The sequence below is a fragment of the Microtus pennsylvanicus genome, chromosome 20, assembly GCF_037038515.1.
Source record: "Microtus pennsylvanicus isolate mMicPen1 chromosome 20, mMicPen1.hap1, whole genome shotgun sequence".
Classification (NCBI taxonomy): Eukaryota; Metazoa; Chordata; class Mammalia; order Rodentia; family Cricetidae; genus Microtus; species Microtus pennsylvanicus.
Window position 1 is genome coordinate 4,503,064 of NC_134598.1, and position 20,652 is coordinate 4,523,715.

A 20,652-nucleotide genomic window follows, 5' to 3' on the forward strand; every position below is an offset into this window, starting at 1 on the left:
TCTACCCCCTGAATGCTGAGATCACAGTCCCACACTGGTTATGTGTGGTGCTGGAGACGAAAGCCAGGGTTTCGTGCTTTCTAGCTAAGCTGCGCCAGCTGCCAGCTCGGTTCCAGCCCCAAAGCATTTGCTTTTCTGTTTCACTGCACAGGGGTGTAGACTAAGAAAGCTTCTATTCTAAGGAAGTAGTGGTCTCACCACCAAGCCCTCTGTGTCTGGGGCTCAGGTCTGGGCTGCCCTGGCTGCAGGTGCGTCTCACTTAGGAAGCAGTACACAGCGAAGGTCCGGACTGGAAAAGAGGCTCGGAGCCGACTGGGAGAGTCCTCCTGGACACAGTCCTGGGACAGCGGGGAGCCTTTTAAGTAGAGAAGTGCCATGGTTAGATTGGTGCATTGGTGTGCTAACTCCTGGCAGAGCAGAAGGATGGCTCAGCCCGGGGACAGTGAGAGCAGAGGCAGGGAGACGGCGTGGTTGACAATCAAAGTCCCATTTAAATGGGATTCCTTCAACTCTAACTGGGATTCTTATCCCCAGTGGTGCCGTTGGAGTTTATTTCATTTTTGTACCTGAGAAAGCGATGTGGCAGAAGGGACTGAACTACTAGAAGAGAATTTTTGCCTGAGCCTAGAACGGAGCCCCAGACACAGTGGGCTCAGGGGTGAGTTTGAGCCTTAGAATGTATATGTATGTGTATATATATATCACTATACCTCCCTAGACCTCCGTTTCTTCATTTTTTTTTTTTTTTTGGTTTTTCAAGACAGGGTTTCTCTGTGGTTTTGGAGCCTGTCCTGGAACTAGCTCTTGTAGACCAGGCTGGTCTCGAACTCAGAGATTCGCCTGCCTCTGCCTCCCGAGTGCTGGGATTAAAGGCGTGCGCCACCACCGCCCGGCCCGTTTCTTAAAGTGTGTTAGCTTCTAGATCTTTGGAATAGAATAAGCTTCTACTGAGGTAATTCTTTCATTCTCCAACAGAAGGGCCTCTGGTTAAACTCCGCCTTAGTCCCTGTTCTATTACTGTGAAGAGACACCATGACCGAGGCTCCTTATAAAAGAAAGCATTTAACTGGGGGCTTGCCTGCAGCTGCAGAGGGTGAGGCCATGGCCATCTTGATGGTGAGCGTGGCAGCAGGCAGCGGCAGCTGGGAACTTACATGTTGAGATAAGAGGCAGACAGAGGGAGGGCCTAGCAGTCAAACATAAGAGCCTATGGTGACCATTCCCATTCAATCCACCCTAGGCATCCAGCTCAAGACATCTAGATGTTGGCTTCCTCCCGGGAAGCTGAGACCTCCCTGGATTCCACAGTAAGCCACTGCTTACAATATCAACAGTCAGCTGAAGCGCTTTTGCACACACCAACTGCATTTCACCATTATTATAATCTGTTCTAATTACCTGTGTGCCTTCGTTCTTGTTTGTGAGAGTCTTGCCGCGTGGCCCAGCTGCCCTCAGACTCAAGGCCATTGTCTGCCTCCACCACTAAACCCAGTTTTAAGCAACTTTAATAGAAACATTTTAAAAATCAGAGACGATACCTAACCCATCTTTGATTTCATCATGGTGCCTGTATCACAAACCCCTCTCACTGCTGTGGTAAGATCTCCTGACAAATGCCACAAAGGAGATAAAGGGCTCGTTCTGATGTCCAGTTGGAGGGTCAGTCCTTCCTGGGGGACGGCATGGCAGTGGGAGCCTAGGGGACAGTATGGCAGCGGCAGCCTGAGGGATTCTGTCCACTGTAGAGGGGCAGAGAGACTTGAATGTTCATATTCGGCTCTTGTTTACCTTTTGGTTCAGTCCTGGACTGCAGCCTATGGAACAGAGTCACACAGTCTAAGGTGGGTTTTCCCATTCCTGTTAACCTCACTGAGATAACCCACCACAGGCAAGCCCAGAGGCTTGTCTTCTGGTTACTTCTAGAACCTAGCGAATTGACAGCATAAACTATCACAGTGTCCAGTCAGCCAGTCAATGTAATATGTTGAATGTTCTTGGCTTGACATTGCTATGTGTGAGCATCTCTCTCTAAGGTGAGTATGTTGTTCACATTCTCACAGCTATGTGTGAGCATCTCTCTCTAAGGTGAGTACGTTGTTCACATTCTCACAGCTATGTGTGAGCATCTCTCTCTAAGGTGAGCATGTTGTTCACATTCTCACAAGCACCCCACAAGGTGGGCACTACTGCCCGCGTATTACAGAGGAGAATCTGGAGGCAAAAGGTTCAGTAACTAAAGTGTAACAAGGACAGAATTCCAGAGCCCGTCTTCCTCCACCCAGACTGTCTTCTTTGCCATGGTTGACTCTATTTCCCTTGGGAGTGTAAATTCCTTGCCTCTGGGAAAGAGGCAGGTTCACATCCACCAAGAAGAGCTGTTCTTATTGTGGTTGTATACCAACGGAGCTTGTTTCTTATTTGGTCATTCAGTATAATTATCTTTCTCATGTTTGAGAACCAAATTTATTCCCCAATTGGAATGTGGTGAATGGCTAGGATTTAAACCCTAGAAAGCCAGGTGACCAGGTTGGTGAAGTTGGGTTTCACATCAGTTCTCTGTGACTTTGCTCCACCTTGTGGTGGCTGTTTTCCTAGCCCTATGCACCTCCAGACTGCCTCCAAATGTACATATCTTCACTCTTCAGGGGAAAGTTAGAAAAAATTTGCCCGGTGGTGAGATTCCTGTCCTTTCTGGATGGCCCGGATTTCCATAAGCAGAACTTAATTTACCATCTAACCATTTACCCTTGGAGCAAGTGTTCACCAGGGGCCTGGAGTCACAAAACATCACTTCCTGAAGTGTTAACATCGATTCAGTGCTAAATAATTGAATGGTGTGTGTGTGTGTGTGTGTGTGTGTGTGTGTGTGTGTATGCACGCACACATGTGGGTATGTGCACTTTCGTGCATATATATGTATATATGTACCTATTCATGTGGAGGAAATACACTGACATCATCTGTCTTCCTAAATCACTTTCCACCTCATTTTCTGAACATGGTCTTGCTCTGAACCTGGAGTTCAGCCATTTTGTTAGACTGATTGGCCAATAAGCCCCCAGGGAGTCCCCTGACTTCCCAACAGGGAGATGACAGACACACACCATCCCAATGAGAACTTTTCACGTTTGCCAGGGATCCATACTCAGGTACTCATGCGTTCCTAGTGGGCACTTGACTAGAGTTGCTTCACCTTCCCAGATTCTGAGGACTCTTGAAAACAATAGATGGAAATATATAGTCATTGCAGAGTTTGCTTACATTTTTTTTCAGCTATTATTTTGGCTTTAGTGAATTTCATATCTGATGTGGGCCATTCTGGGACTCCCTTCAATGAAAGAGGACATTCTTGTCCCCCAGGGGGACTGAAAACGAAGAGGTTAAGCTTCCTCAGGCCGGTGTGTTCACTCATGGACCAGGCCCTATCTCAAGACCCGGAGTCTCTGAGCAGACACACAGCACAGTCTGGGCTCTCCAAGAGCCCTGGCTTCAAACCTGTTACACTGAGGATTTCAGTGGATTACATTTGGGGATCAAGCCCTGGAACATTTTATAATGTGTGGCCTGCTATTGGTCATCACATCAGAATCACTTTAGAGACTTTAAAATTTAGACACACTATACCTAAGCCGACGCTTCTCAATGCTAATGTGTACATGGGCCAGCTGGATCTTGTCCTATGTATTTCTGATGCCTTTAGAGGAAAGCCCGAGGTCCCGAGTTCCTAGGAAACTTTAGGAAGCCGTGTCAGGAAAACCAGCATAGACGCCATTTTGAGGAGCAAAGAAACCTTAAGGTCCAAAGACTGAGTGGGAAGAAATTCTCCAGGTGATTCTATCCATGTGAATCCTTGCTCAAAAGTAAAGGGCTTCACAAGAATATCCTTACAAAAGAATTGTATTAGGCTAGCCATGGTGAAGACGTGGAGACTTGTTCATTTCATGTGTCTCTATGAAACTGTTTCCTCAGTAAGAGTTTCATTTTAGCCTTTTCATCTGTAAGACTGAAACAATACACCTTAGGTTTGTGGTGGGGTAAATACAGCATGTTTAAAGCACTTTGCGCTAATTCTGGTACATACTAGTTGCTGGGTAAACACAGCCTATTGCCAATGTCCTAGTGACTTTGCTCACACAGGCGTTTAAGGCCTGCGCGAACAGTACAGTACAGTCACTACCGACGTAGAAGACATCGGCGCCTGCGTCACTACCGACGTAGAAGACATCGGCGCATGCGTCTCTATTCTATTTATCTTCATCTTGGAACTTCCGGTGATAGCTGAGAATTGACTTAATGCAATGTGTTTATTTAATAAGTTTTTCTGCCATTTCAAATATTCTGTAGAACAAAATCTATTTACTGCCTTGGGCTCAGGAGTTGGTTTCTGTTGTTTCCATTGTTTTGTTGTTGGCGTGTGAGACAGGGTGTTGCTAGGTAGCCCTGGCTGGTCAGGTGCTCACTGTGTCGCCCAGACTGGCCTTGGATTTGTAGCAATCCTCCTGCCTGAGCCTCCTAAGGCTAGAACGACAGGTGTTAGTCCAGCGTCTTCAACTCGATTCTAATCAATATTTACTGGGTAGTTATGAGGCTAAACCACATGACACTCAAAATGCTTGATTATTTCTAAACATAGAGATGGTAGTACCTTGTAGTCCAGCCTAACGAACTATGAGCCCGGCAGCCGTTGGCTGTTGTAAACAAAATGCAGTGTTCGGTACCCTCTTTGGAGCAGCCAAATGAAAGCTGCGCTGACCCCTGCCCAGATTTAGAGCAAACTGACTCTTAGGCTGGATTAATCCAGGGTGCTTATCAAGGAGCCCAGCCCAGAAATGTCAGTGACTATTTTAACAGACACTCGGACCATAGCAACAGTAGCTGGTTGAAATGATGTAAACACCCATTTTCTTTTTGGGGGGCGCGTGGCAGAGTGGAAAGACAAGCTGTTGAAAAGTCTTGCCAACCTCATTCTGATGCCCCTTCCGTGGCAGGCAAGAGCACCGGACGGGACGATAAAGGGGAGTTTGCACCAATGGTATGGGGGACCCGATGAGAGACAGAAGAAAGGGGCAGAAAGGAAAGAAAGGGACTGTATTCAGCGGAAAGGTGAAAGAGAAAAAGAAAGTGAATAGTTAGTCTAAAATGTTCAACTGGATGATTCAGCTCTGCTCTGTTGCCAAAACCTTGAATCTGATATTCAGAGACGTGTCTAAAGCCGAAATAATGAGAATTTTAAACCTCATTTCGTTCAAGAGAAGCTGTTTTGTCATAGCTTCAGGCCTGCGCTCGGAACCATGTTTTCCCATTTCGCACAATTCACAATTAAAACAGCTCTGCCTTCTTTCATCTCCTGTCTGTGACTTCTGAACACCTACGCCTGTGAGCTCTCATTAGGACAACCGTTTTCTGCTCTTAGAATTCTACTATGGCTTCCCGCGTGTCTGCTGTACAATGGACTCGGAATATGAATATTCCATGAGCCCATGCGGAAGAAAATATTCGAGCCCATCACTTATTTTAAGAAGATGGTTTTAGCTCTCAAAGGAAAACAGCCCGTTAGGCCAGGCCAGATATGACGGCAGCAATTCAGCGGTCAGAGTGACAGGCGGAATAGTGCGCACACAGAGCAAAATGCGACAAAGATGTCTGAGCAAATTCGGGTCCCTTCTTGCCCATATTTTAGGAGGCAGAGGACACCCTCAGTTTTCTTCTGCTTTCACTCTGGTAGGAGATACTTAAAGGCTGCCTGCTTTTCTCACCTTCTCCCGAGAGACACAGGCTGTGAAGATACTCTTCATTTGCTGCAGAGATCTGTGCTCAGTGGGGAAAGTCTACAGTCGCTAAAGTGAGCAAGGACCCCTCCTCCTGAAGACCATAAAAGGGTAAGTGAGGCATCTGAGTACCCTCACCCCTAGAGCTTGCCGTGGCTCTAGACAGCATGTCCTTTCTGGGCAGTACCATCACTTGGCTTTTAAGTATCTCTGCTATTTTGCAGTCTCCACATGCCTTTATTTCATTCTGGAAGAAGAGGCCAAGAACCTGGAGCACTTGGCCCAGAGCCCTGACCAGCGGTAGCATCAGTACCGACCGAGGCTCCTGGTCCATACTGGATTACACATTCCGTCACATTTTCACAGGTTTTCACAAGTGTTTAGTGGCAGCGTAACCCAGGTGGTTCCATGGTCTAATTCCTTCTTTTTATCACATCCTCTGACGTCTCATTTTCATTGTAAAATAAAGTACAGGTATAAAATATATTTGCTTACTGCCCTTTGAAAATGGATCTGCAGTGGTCCTCAAGGGAGAATTCATTCCCCATTGTAAATAAGAAGGTTGTGCTTGGTCCCCATGTGGAGTCCCAGGACTTGGGAGGGACTGTTTGGTTCGAGCCCAGCCTCGGCTGCTGTATTCGTCAGGGTTCTCTAAAGAAACGGAACTGATAGAATGAATGAACACATGCATATGTGAGGGGTTTATTAGAGAGGCTCACTGGCTCTGAATATCCCAACAATGGCTGTCTCACAATGGAAAGCCCTCTAATCTAACTGTCGTTTGGCTAATGAGGCTGGATGGCTCGGCTGGTCTTCAGTATATGCTGGACTCCTCAAGAAGTAGACTGTAACCAGTGAAGGAATTTTCTGACCACCATGAGGGCAAGCGAGCAAAGAGCAAAAGCTTCCTTCTCCCATGTCCTTTGGAGAGGTTGCCACCAGAAGGGTGGCCCAGGTTTAAGGTGGGTCTTCACACCTCAAGTGATTAAATCAAGGAAAACCCTTTACAGTACTCAGAATCTTGGTTCTGAGTTCTTAGTTCATCCCAGATGTTGTTAGGTTGACAACAAGACCAGCTGTTGAGGCTAGCTCGACTCGGGAAATAACCAGGCCAGCTTAAAGATAAATAATTATATTTTTAATTGTTATAAGGGGAAACTCACATCACAAGAATGGAGAGTCTGACTTCCTCTGTGTCTGGCGGGAATCGTGCAGAGAGCGTGCACCTGGTCCCTTTCAGTTTTTCTTCCTGGGTTCCAGGTGGCCACACTTAACTAGACATGATTGGTTAACAGAGCTTCCCCATCATCTCCCCCTTTTGTCTAAACAAGATCGATCCAAACCCAATACAACTATATACCAAATATAAAGTTACAAACAGCCGGGCGGTGGTGGCGCACGCCTTTAATCCCAGCACTCGGGAGGCAGAGGCAGGCGGATCTCTGTGAGTTCGAGACCAGCCTGGTCTACAAGAGCTAGTTCCAGGACAGGCTCCAAAACCACAGAGAAACCCTGACTCAAAAAAAAAAAAACAAAAACAAAAAAACAAAAACAAAAACAAAAAAAAAAAAATAAAGTTACAAACAATATAAACAATATTAAGCAAGGAACACATAACAAAAGTTTTACTAAACATTCTATTTCAGGGAGTCTAAATCTTGCATTGAAATTAAGCTTGGCTAAATCACGAGGAAGGTAACTATAACTATCTACTCTTCAATCCCATAGAAGATCTGAGAAGGGAAACAATATTATTTGAGTAAGCAGGAAGTGCAATCAAGCAACTTCCAAAATGTGCAACAAATGACAGAGACAACTGGCTACCTGGGCAATCGCCCAAAGTCTTATTTGCAATGTTGAAGCAACCAATTTTGACTAAGGACTAAAATGACTGACAGACCATTTTCAAAGGCAAGAAACTTTTCAAAACTATCTTACCCTGTCTTGGCAGGATTTGACAGTCCTGTTTTATTCATTTACAAATACTATGTATCTTTGTCAGTGGTTGAGGTATGGTCATTTCTTTGCCCAAAGGCCAGTTCTGCCAAGAAGAAAACAAGCTCCAGGTGGAGTGTCTTCAGTGCTCAAGATTCTCTAGGGAAAAGATTGGTGTGGCCAGGAGCATTTATGTCTCCCTTCAACAACTAGCTATGGAAGCTATACAGTGAATCTGTCTCAAAAGAGCGGAACCGTGGAAGAAAGAGGAGTCTCATTCTATGGTTGTCAGAGACTGCACCTTTAGACAGTTCTTAGCTGCAGTCTCTATGGTTGAACCTTGGTGGTCTTTTTTTCCGGATTTTTTGAGACAGGGTTTCTCTGTAGCTTTTTTGGTTCCTGTCCTGGAACTAGCTTTTGTAGACCAGGCTGGCCTCGAACTCACAGAGATCCGCCCGCCTCTGCCTCCGGAGTGCTGGGATTAAAGGTGTGCACCACCACCGCCCGGCTTTTGTTTGTTTTTGAATACTGGAAATCATAATGAAAGGATGGACCTGCTGCCTGCTTTATCATTTTATCTATCTATCTATCTATCTATCTATCTATCTATCTATCTATCTATCTATCTATCTATCGAGATAGGCTTTCTGTGTTGGTTATCCTGGAACTCGCTTTGCAGACCAGACTGGCCTCAAACTTGCAGAGATCCGCTTGCCTCTGACTCCTGAGTCCTGGGACGAAGGGTGTTTGTCACTACACCCTTTAAACATTTTAGTTTTTGTGTATGGGTGTTTTGCCTGCATGCATGTCTGCATACCACATGCATGCCATAAGAGGGCACTGGAGAGGTGGCTTAGCAGTTAACAGCACTGTCTGCTCTTCCAGGGGTCTTGAGTTCAATTCCCAGCAACCACATGATGGCTCAGAGCCATCTACAGTGGGATCTGATGCCCTCTTCTGGCATTAAGTCATATATGCAGATAGAGCACTCAAATACATAACATAAATAAATAAATCTTTTTTTTTTTTAAAGAGGCCACCAGATCTTCTGGAAGTTGTGTGCCACTGGGTAGGTTCTGGGAATTGAACCAGAATCTTCAGAAAGAACAGCAAGTGTTTTTAACAACTGAGTCAACTCTCCAGCTGCTTTTTAAAATAAATACATTAGATGTAAGAGGAGTAACTGGACCAGAAAATATTTCACACGAATAGTACAAGACAGTAAAAGACGGGTAAAGGTGAAAGCTGGGATTACAAGCGCCTCCGTGCCTATCTTCCAGGTGTGTCCTGTTCCTCCCTCGTATCTTCATATTTCTTTATTTCACACATTCAGTACTCAATTCAGTGAATGGCCTGAACCATGTGGAAGTCTGTGGTCTGTGCTGCCCCATCATAAAAGGCAAGGAAACTTCGTTTGCAGTGCTATTGATGGCGGCAGACTCACAGTTGAGACACACAGAAGGCTTCTGTGACAACCGCTCCTTCCCAACTCCCACCTCCACCCCCCACTCACCCCACTGCCAGGGAAAGAAAACAGTCTAGACAGGAAGCCATTGAAAACTCCTAAAAATTGTGATAAGGAGGCTGAAGGGTAGAACTTCACAGATAGACTCAGTTATCTTTAAGGGGCTGGCCACTGGGAGTTTGATCATGCTCCAGTGAGTATGTGGGTATTTTTTTCTTTTCTTTTTCCTTTTTGTTTTGGAAGAGGTTACAAGGATGCGGGGGAGATTGGACTGGAAAGTGAATGTGACCAGGTGCATTATGTGAAATTTCCAAATAACCAATTAAAACATTAAAAAAAAAATCATATCCTGGGTTGACATACTTCAGTTAACAAAAACAGTTAGCCAGAAGCAGAACTACAAAAGCCAAAAAGCAAAGTTAGGACATTTAGAGACTGCCCCAGAACTACGGACCTTGATGGATTAGGTCTTTATTTAAATTTGGCAGGTGGTGCTGTTTATGTGCTGGGTTCTATGACCTGAAGGGCCCTTCCCGCACGGCATTATTTACCACAGTTACCCCACAGTACAACACCTTCTTAGCAGACCGTCATCTTGTTTGCAAGTTGACCACCATCTCTTCCTTTTGCTCCTGCCCCAACCTTGTCTTCCCCATTTCCATGAGCCTGCAATTCTTCACTTCTCTTTAAGTGGGATAATATAACTCTTACCAAGTTTCACTTGGCAGACTGTCTCCATGTTTAGCCATAATTTTTCTTTGCATGGAAAAAATCTTCTATTGTGTGTACGCATCATATATGGTGACTAATCTTGGTTGTCAATCTGACTACATCTGGAATCAACTAAAACTTAAGCATCTGGGGACACCTTGATCCAAACTCTCACATTTACCTCTCCCCCCAGTCTCCTTCAAATTGTCCTCCATCTATTTGTATGACATATATATATATATATATATATATATATATATATATATATATATATCTGTGTGTGTCACACCCAGTCCATATAATATTACTTGGATGTATGCTTTCAGGGCTGACCATTTGGCACTGAACAACTAATTGGTGTTCTCTCCATGAAGCTGACCACCTCCATGGAAAGACTTTTCTTGATTGAATTATTTGAGATGGGAAGGCTTGTTATCAAAATGTAAAAGTAGATCACTAACTAAGACAGCAGCCTAGGGGATCCTGATTCAATCAGAGTCAGATGTAGGAGTTACAGTCCGTCCTGGCAGGGGAACGTGTCCCATGATGTACCAGGGAGACAACAGACTCCACCAGTCTCCTTAGCTAGGGTATGCTCTTCCTGCTTCTTCCCGTGTTGCTGACTTGCTGTAGCTGAGTAGCCATGAGCCAAGGTAGGCAGTTTTCAGGAGGATGGATGCGTTTGCCTCAAGGGAGTGCCAGAAGGGGTAAACCAGCGCCAATGTGGAGCTTAGGCAAGCAAAGCAAGTACATGCCTGTGTGGTGTGCCTTAGGGACACAAGAAAGCTCTCTGGGCCCAGCTGGCTTCTCATGGTGCCCACCGTCCCTTCATGGCTCTGTCTCTTTGGATAGGGCCTAGCCCAATTTGGAAGACTGTGTGTGTGAGTGTGTGTGCACACATGTGTGCGTGGGTGATTATGATTATGCAGGTAAGTGTATGTGTGCGTGTACACGCATGTGTAGGTTTCATACATTATACCTGTTCTCTGATTTGTCTACTTGAGACCATTGTGAAGAAAACCTTCCCGCCTCCGCTTTCTTCGTGCTGGATTATAGGCGTGACCACAGCAGCTGTATGTTTCAATACTGTCCTTCAGTTGAATTCTTCCCAGTGTTCTCTGGGGATTAGATTCATAGATTGTGATTTTATCAGGATTGGCACAGAAATAGTTTGTGTCTTTCTCAACCCAACCTACAAGGTCCAACAAGATCCATTTTTGTTAAAGTATCAGTTGTTGGTTAGCTCATGTCAACCAAGGCTCATAGCTGTCACTGTCTTAGAAATTACTGAGCACATTGAAAGGAGCAACAGTGACGCCCTGTAAATCCCTTTTCAGGTAAGTTTCACTTACTAATGCTAGAAACACTGGACTCCAAGTCAAGGAAGAGTAATTATGTTTTGTGTTCTACAATTAAACTTGTTAGTCAGAAAGGAGACTCTTCACTTAGAGTCAAGGGTCATTGGATGGGTACTCGTCTTGGCTTGGTTAGGGTTACTATTGCTATGAAGAGACACCATAACCATGGTAACTCTTACTTTTTTAATACTTTGAATTTTATTTTATGTACGTTGGTATGAAGGTATCAGATCCCCTGTTATGGGCTGGAGAGATGGCTCAGAGGTTAAGAGCATTGTGTGCTCTTCCAAAGGCCCTGAGTTCAATTCCCAGCAACCACATGGTGGCTCACAACCATCTGTAATGGGGTCTGGTGCCCTCTTCTGGCCTGCATGTGTACACACAGACAGAATATTGTATACATAATAAATAAATATTAAAAAAAATATCCCCTGTTACTGAAGTTAGAGACGATTGTAAACTGACATGTGGGTGCTGGGAATTGAACCTGGGTCCTCTGGAAGAGAAGCCAGTACTTTTAACTGCTGAGCCGTCTCTTCAGCCCCAACCATGGCAACTCTTATAAAGAAAACATTTAATTGGGATGGCTCGCTTATAGTTTCGTAGGTTTAGTCCATTGTCATCATGGCGGAGAGTATGGGGGCTGGCAGGCAGATGTGGCACTGTAGCAGAGAGTCTTACATCTTGATAGGAAGGCAACTGGAAGTTGATCGATTGTCACACTGAGTGACAATCTTGAGAAAAAGACCTCAAAGCCCACCCCAACAGTGACACACTTCCTCCAACAACACCACACCTCCTAATAGTGCCACACCCATTGGGGGCCATTTTCCTTCAAACTACCACAGTTATGATGAGACAATAAATATCCATCGCATCTCAGTGCAGAACAAATCAAAAGCGTATCGCCTTCGCTTTCCATGATATTTGTGGGGGCTTGATGATCACTCAGGATGGAGCTGGCCAAGATTCACCCTCATCCAGTGCTACACCCTGAGGGACTGAAAAGAGGGAGTCAGGTGAAATTTGCGTTGGCTCCTAGATTCTGCCTATACAAACACGTAACACCTGAGCTAGACTGTTGCCAAAACAAGCCACAAAGTTAGATTCATCTTGGGACTTTTTGTTCAGCAGAGGGGAAAGGACCCAGCCCTTTCTTCTAGACTTACACTTCAGAATTATGAAATGTGATCTCGTGAGCTCTGAGCCTCACAGTGCTCACGCGAGCCCAGTGAACACCTCGAAGAAGATCAAAGGCTGCGTGGAAGGACAAATTCACAAATCTAAACAGTTTGGTTTGAGCCAGAACAATCTGCCTGTGCTGTTCTGAGAGAAGACCTGTCACCAGTCAAAAGAGAGAAGAGGTGTTCAGAGAAGAAAATTTCTGACACAGAGGAGATATTGGAACAAACCTCAAAGATGACAGTAGGGGACACCACCCCCAGCCTGACCTTCTGGGAAGGGCCCAGGCCCAAATCTGCATAGACAGTGTCAGCAATGGCATTCTCAACAACAAAATACCAATACCTGCGGCCAAGGAAAAGGCTCTTGCAGACCAAGAGAAGGCCTGGACCATGGCCGTGATGTGGACATGGAAGAGGAAATCAGTAGTGTGCTAGTCTCAGAGCCACAAGATGAGATCTGAGTTGTGCCTTCAAACTGCAAATTACTCGGGGAGACGTGCAGACACTACAGGAGGCTCAGTGGCTCAATGAAGATGTCATCAATTTTTACATAAATCTTCTCATGGAAGGAAATCAAAATCAAGGATACCCATCAGTTCATACAATTAATACTATCTTTTACACAAAATTAAAGTATGGGGGCCACAGGTCAGTCAAAAGATGGACCTAGGCAAAGGAACTTCTTCTGGTGTCAATTCACTTGGATGTGCACAGGAGCCTGGTGGCAATAGACTTAAGAAAGAAGAGTATTGTCTACCTCGATTTGATGGAGCAGAAAAGATGTGATATCCTCCAGATGATTTTCCAATATCTGCAGGATGAGAGCAAAGCCCAAGGGAATACAGGTCTGAAGCCTTTGGAGTGGAAGCAATACAGCATGACAGAAGAGGAGATTTCTCAGCAGCAGTGGAATAGGAGTGACTGTGGAATGATTACTTGTAAATACGCAGATTATATTCCCAGAGGCCAACCCATTACCTTCCCTCAGCAGCACGTGCCTCTCTTTAGGAAGAAGATGGAGTGGGAAATCCTGCACACACGCTTACTGCAGTGACATCTACGGGCTGCTGAGGCCCGTCTTGGTCTTTCATGGGCTGGGCATCATCACATACTTCAGACAGGGTAAGTTAAAGATCCTGAAACAGGTTTTGGGCTGTAAAGAAAGAGTGGGTCATGTACCAAAACTCTTCTATGTAGCGCTACTTTGGAGCGAGGGAGAGCTGCATCTGAGTCAGTCTATAAATATATGCACCACCCCCCAAGTTAGAAACTATTTGACCCACACAACAACACATGCTCATAAGCATACTGCTTTAAAGATTTATTTATTTGTGACTGAGGTCAATGTTGGTTTCTTCTTTCAATTTTTTTTCTGGGTTTTTCAATTTTGCTATTCTTGTTCACAAGTTTTAGCTAATTGGTGGCAGCTGTTTTCCCAAGCTTTTTAATGTTTAATTCTCAGCTGCTTGTTTGAACTGTGTGTTTCTGAAAGGAATGCCAATCCAATTGCCAGTTTATGCTGTGAATCAGGCTGGTTGCCTTTCATTAACTTGGGGGCACTACAGGAGCTTCAAAGTATTATTGAATTGTGACTATGGGACCTAGAACTTGGGCCATCCAGGAATCTTAGGAAAAGTGTCACAGACATTTCAAAATACTTTTTTAAAAAAAAACCAAGCCCCTCCCACTCCCCCTTCGGCTGAGACAAGCAGATCTTTCTTCTGCGTCCAGCCTGCACTCTTTCTCTTTCCCATCTCTCTTTGAAAGAAGTGGCTACAGCATCCATTCCCCACTCCCTTTCTCTGTTTCTCTCTCTTTCTCTCTCTCCCTTCCCTTTCCTTCCATAACCCACTGAATAAACTATATCCAAACCCTCTCCTCTGCATGGTGTGCCTATCCGTCTCTGTCTCTCACCTGCCATGGCTCCTTGTGGGACTCACCCCCCAAGGTCTCCTGCTGACCCGCCAAGATCTCTCTCACCTGCCACCTCCCACCTGCCTGGGACCCACAGAGGCCTCGAGTGGTGGGGCCTGGCTTCCCCTCCTGGCCAGCTGCTGCCCCTCAGGGAACAGCACCATTTTTAAAATCTAAACCATAACATTGTTGCTGTGACTCAGACAGGAGTAAAGAGACCAGCTACCCCAGGATATGACCAGCACCCAGCTTTCTCAGGTCCCCCGAAGACAATGCCCACAAATAAGCAGGAAGCAGTCTTGAGAATCTGCCATCATAATTCCTTTAAGCTGCTGTGCCTAACCTCCCTCCTTTTTATTATAAGAAAGAGATGGGAATGTTATGACCTGCTACTGACTTTTCCTGTCCCTTTAAGAGACAAGCTCCACCCACTCCCCCCTTCTGCCAAGGCAAGTGGATCTTCCTTCCACTTCCAGCCTGTGCTCTCTCTCTGCCCCTTCTCTCTTTGAAAGAGGTAGCTGCTGTCTTCTCTCCTCTTCCCCCCCCCCCCCCTCTGTCTCTCTCTCTCTCTGTCTCGTAGGGATTCTCCTCCGGTCATTGTTTCTTGTCTTTCACAGTTTGCAGGGTACAGCTTTTGCATTCTTTTCTCAAAGATCAAGTTCAAACTTGCCTTCCTGTGTTTCCATTTAAACACACCACTTTGGGAAGTCAAAGTATGTTTTTTGAAGAGATGAGGGGGTGCCACAGATGCCTCTTCAGGATTGAAAATCCTGTCGTTTGAATACGTGACGTTTCCAGTAGCGTATCTCTCTGGGTCGCGAATGCTTAGGCATCAACAGTGGCACTTCTTTAGGAGTTTCTGGGGACATTGCAAGGTAGGGGCCAGGTGGAGAATGCATGTCCCTGGGGCTGTTTATTGGGAGTGCATTATCCTATGCCTGACTCCTGAAGGCCTCTCTGCCTCCTTTGCACTTCAAAGTCAACAGTCATGAACTGAACCCCAGGCCAGGATGCACTGAGTCCTTGGGGCCCTGGGAGCTCAAATTAGTCTTTCTTCCCTTAACTTGTGAGTAATTAATTGTTTTATTGTTCAGCATTTACTTTTTTGTTTCCCTTTTTCAACTTAAGTCAAATATTAGAATTACCTTCGTAGAGGGTAAGTGCACGGGACCTTTCCTTGAAGACTGACGTGGGAGAGCACGGCCCACTGAGCAATACCAACCCTGAGCAGTTCAGTTCTGGGCTGTGTAGCGGGCTAGAGGAAAAGCCAGAAGCAATTAAGGACTTTTGAGAAAGGGATAATTAGTCTTCCCTAGAAATAAGCTCCCCAATTGGTTACCCAATATCCAAGGTTCTAGGGTTAGCTCTAAATATATATACATACAAGTAACACTAAATGGACTCACCAGGCTATCTTTACATGTTTATTCATATATATATATATATATATATCATCAATAATAAAGTGAAAGAGTACATGGATTTGTGAGGGATTGGGAAGGGTTGGAGGAAAGAGGGGTTGAGTAATGTAATTATATTTTAATGACAAATAAAACTAATTATAAAACTAGTATATTAATTATATATCATAAAATGAATATAAAAATAAGATAAAAGAGAGAGAAAGGGAAAGAGCCATGGGAGCAAGACTTGGGACCACAAGCAGTGGTCCTTCCTAGTCCTTGCTTCAGCTCCTGTCTCCAGGCTCCTGTTTTGTTTCCCCTGGATGATGGACTGTCAACTGTAAGCCAAACTAAAGCTCTCCTTCCCCAGTTGCTCTGTTTTATCACAGCAACAGAGAAACTACTACAAGCTGCTTCTGTGTACATCTGTCATGAAAGGGAAAAGGAAGCACTCCACCGTACACGAAAGAAGAGCTGCTACACAGTCAGGCGAAGGCAGGAAAGCACAGGGAACTGGCCGTTTTACCATCCGCCATCACTATGCACAGCATATCAAAGCTATCAAGGGGAAAGCCAAGCCACGTTTCCTTTGGGACAAGTACTGTTTAGATGGCTGTTCCCTTTCTCCCACACCTCTGAGCACTACGTAATCATCGCAAATTCATGTTTGTCTGTGCTGTTACAATATGACCATGGCAATTAAGTTATTTCCACAACAACCCACACTGTAGGATGCACACATCTAATCCCAGCGCTGGGCTGCAGGGAAGAATGTCACTATAGTGGGTGTGGTCCTGGCTGCATATGAACACCTTGTCTTACATTAGGATTCTGATTGTTCATGTCCCAAACCACACTCCCCTGGTTGTGGTGACTCTGCAGACGCCCCCAGTTCCGAAGGGAGGAGTTTCCTTAGAATTGGTTATAATAGTATCTGTATGTCTCCTACAGAAAGTGACCCAACGTGGCAGCTTTTAAGTCTATAGCTCCATTTTTGACTATTTGTCTTACTGAATCACAGTAACTATAACATAGAAAATACACTAGTTTCCAGGGAACCAGTAGAGTGCCCAAATGCCAGTTGATGACCTGTGTGAAACTAATTCTCTGGCATTGAAGTCATTACCTCATGTTCATGGAGGACTTAGATATTGCTGATAGTATATTAAATGTCATGGCTGACAAGCTGTGCAATTTTAAGACATTTTATAGATCACGTAGCTCTGAAGTAAGACTTCTACACTGTGACTCATACTTTCCTAAATAAGAATTTTAGCAAATCCCCTATTTTTTTTGCAGAAGATATTTGTTATTCCCTGAGAAAAGATTATTTACTGTTTTAAAAGCTGTCAAAAATGAAATAAGAACTAAAAAATTAATCAATATGAATATATAAGTTTTAACCAAAAGCAAAGATTTTTACATTTTCTGGTTTTATTTTTATGTAGACTCAGAATTATTAGATTGTTTGTCTTATTATTTTAACAAATATAATTTTAGCACCCTATTTCATTCTAGCACAGAAGAGAGCATTGTTAAATACATTTTTAAAGTACTTTTTTAGATTTATTTTATGTGAATGAATATTTTGCCTGTGCATATGAATGTGCACCACATGCATGCTTGGTACCTGCAGAGATCAGAAAAACATGTCAGATTCCTGAAACTGGTGTTACAGATGGTTGTGAGCCATCCTGTGGGTGCAGGAGTTAAACTTGGTCTCTGCAAGAGCAACAAAGACTTTAAACCACTTCAGCTTCTCTTTAAATTTTTTAAAATTTATACTTATTTAGTGTGTGCAAGTGTGCACACCACAACCTATAAGAGGAAGTCAGATGAAAACTTGAAGGAATTGATTCTCTCCTACTTAGGGCTCCAAAGACCAAACTCAGGTTGTCAGCATTCTTAGAGAGAGGGAGGGAGGGAGAGAAGGAGGGAGGGAGGGGAAAAGGAAGAGAGGAGAGAGGAGAGAGAGACAGAGAGAGACAGAGAGAGACAGAGAGAGACAGAGAGAGAGAAGAGAGAGACAGAGAGAGAGAGACAGAGAGAGAGAGACAGAGAGAGAGAGACAGAGAGAGAGACAGAGAGAGAGAGAGAGAGAGAGAGAGAGAGAGAGAGAGAGAGAGAGAGAGAGAGAGAGTGAGTCTACATTTTTAACACTCTTTAGAAATTTTCAGTTACAGGTCACCGATTGTAAATTCTGCTTTACACATCTATACCAATGGGGCACAGCTCAGCTAAGTTTGTGGCTCTTCTACAGCACAGTTCTCTGTCCTCATTTCTAATAACACAGTCTTCATTTCCTTCCATGCCCCGCCTACCTTTACCATGCACATTCTACCAAACAGTCAGCCTACGACAGTCTGTGTGTATTGAGACAGCATAGGCTTTCTCTCCTGTGTCCTCAACCTGTGACAGTCAGGTGTACTAGAGACTCCTGTGTCCTCAGTGTGTGACAGTCAGCGTGAACTGGAGACTCCTGTGTCCTCAGCGTGTGACAGCGTGTACTAGAGACAGCGTAGGCTTTCTCTCCTGTGTCCTCAGTGTGTGACAGTCAGGTGTACTAGAGACAGTGTAGGCTTTCTCTCCTGTGTCCTCAGTGTGTGACAGCGTGTACTAGAGACAGCATAAGCTTTCTCTCCTGTGGTCCTCACCCTCACCTGGCTCTTCCTCACTGAATGAACCGTAAGTATCTGGATTTCTCCTACACTCTTCAAATTAGTCTGTTCTAGACTTTATTAAAAAGACCATACCGTAATGGCTAATCTTGGTTGTTAACTTGATAGCAACTGAAATCAATTTAAACAAGCTGCTGGCTCTCCTGTGAAGGTTTTATTGACCTGACTATCTGAAGCAGGAAGACCCACCCTAAATGTGGCTGCTACCTTCTGATGATAGCCCACACACAAGAACATGGAAGAAAGAAAGTTTGTTTTTTGCCTGCTTGCCCTAATGTTTTTGTGGGGTTTTTTTGTTACTTAAAACAATTTTAAAATTTAACCATAATTTGAACATACTTTGATCATATTCTTCCCCTCCCCCAAGTCTTTCTAGGTCTTCTCCCCTTATGTACTCACCCTAGCAAAAGCAAAAACAAAAACAAACAAAACAAAACAAAAAAAACCCAAGTACAACAACAAACCATCCCCAAACCAATAAAACACCACGATCTGTAACCAAATAAAAGCACACACACAAACTGTAAAGTCCATTATATGTCAGTCACCTACTCTTGAACATGAGGCCTGCACTGGTGTAGTTGATTTACCCAGGGTCACGCCATTGCAGAAAATTGATTCTCCCTCTCCAAAAGGTGTAAATGACAGTTCAGTTGTTAAGTTTCACTCTAGTGGTCCTGGGTGGGTGGGGGCTGAATGGGAGGATCAAGTAGGGGAAGGGGAGAGGCTAGGTTTTCATCATTCATTCATTATCTTAATACAACTAAATAAAATACAATAAGATAAAACAAAAACTATCACATCAAAATTGGATGAGACTAACCAACAGAAGGAATAAAGCCAAAGAGAGGGCACAATTAATTAGACATCCACTTATTTTCACACTCAGGAATCCCATAAAACCAGAAACCATACTGTCTACACAATGGACTTGGTGTAGACCCTTACAGGCCCTGTGCGTCCTCTTCAACCTCCGTGAGTTCATCTGAGCTTTGCTCATGTTGATTTAGAGGGTCTTCTTCTCTTGGTGTCCTCTGATGTAGGATTTCCCTCTGTATGCTGTGACTATGTTTAATTACCACTGGTTAGCTTTGGCCTATGGCAGGGCAGAATATAGCAAGGTAGGAAATACAAGCAGAGATCGTCATGTAACTGCTGAAGGAGACAGATGCCAGAAACTTACCTGTAGGCCATAGCCTCATTATAATACATTGGTTAATAGAAATGGGTTAATTTAAGATGTAAGAGTTAGTTAATAAGAAGCCTGAGCTAATAGGCCAAGCACTGTTGTAATTAATACAGTTTCTGTGTGATCATTTGGGTCTGGTCAGCCAGGAATGAATGAGCAGTCTCTGTTTACAGTCTTCCATTCTCTCTGACTCTTACACTCTTTCTGCCTCCTTTTCTAAATGCTTCCCTAAGCTCTGAGGGGAAGGGTTTGATGGAGACATCCCATTAGGACTAAGTGTTTCAAGGTATCTCTCTCTTTCTGCACACTGCCTGGCTGTGGGTCTCTATATTTGTTCCCATTTGCTGCAGGAGGAAGCATCTCTGATGATGGCTGAGCAAGGCGCTGACCTATGAGTACAGCAGAATGCCATCAGAAGTCATTTCATCCCTACTCGTTTTTAGACCAGCATTATTTGATTTTGTCTTAGGTCCCTGGGCTGCCTAGTCTCAGAATCTTGGTCACCCAAGCAGTGTTGGGTATGATTTTCATCTTGTGGAATGAGCCTTAGTTCAAATTGGTTATTGACTGGGTATTTTTATAAGCTTTGTGCCACCATTGCCCTAGTCTATGTTTTAGTTATTTATTTATTTTTATTTTTTATTTTTTTGGATTTTTCGAGACAGGGTTTCTCCATAGCTTTTTTGGTTCCTGTCCTGGAACTAGCTCTTGTAGACCAGGCTGGCCTCGAACTCACAGAGATCCACCTGCCTCTGCCTCCCGAGTGCTGGGATTAAAGGCGTGCGCCACCACCGCCCAGCCCTAGTCTATGTTTTAGGCAGTGCTCCATTGTAGATTGAGTTTGTAACTGGCTTGGATTGAGAAGATTGTAATTCTAGTTTCTAATATTTATCTGGTTTTCATTGGGTGCTTGTGTTTTAGCCCTTGGTTTGTGTTTCTTCTCTGGTTAAAAATATGGAATTTCTCAGGAATTTGTCACCACTGTGTGGTGGCCATGCTTATCTTCTCTGTATAGCTCCAATGATAGTTCATGTGCTGCCAAAACAA

At 44.3% G+C, this 20,652-nt stretch overlaps 2 pseudogenes; one reads left to right on the top strand and one right to left on the bottom strand.

Annotated features, from left to right (window-relative positions):
* The first annotated feature begins 12,417 nt into the window (after positions 1-12,417).
* LOC142839016 (sentrin-specific protease 2 pseudogene) lies at positions 12,418-13,475 on the top strand (annotated as a pseudogene).
* A 7,078-nt stretch (positions 13,476-20,553) lies between these two features.
* On the bottom strand, positions 20,554-20,652 carry LOC142839063 (U6 spliceosomal RNA; annotated as a pseudogene).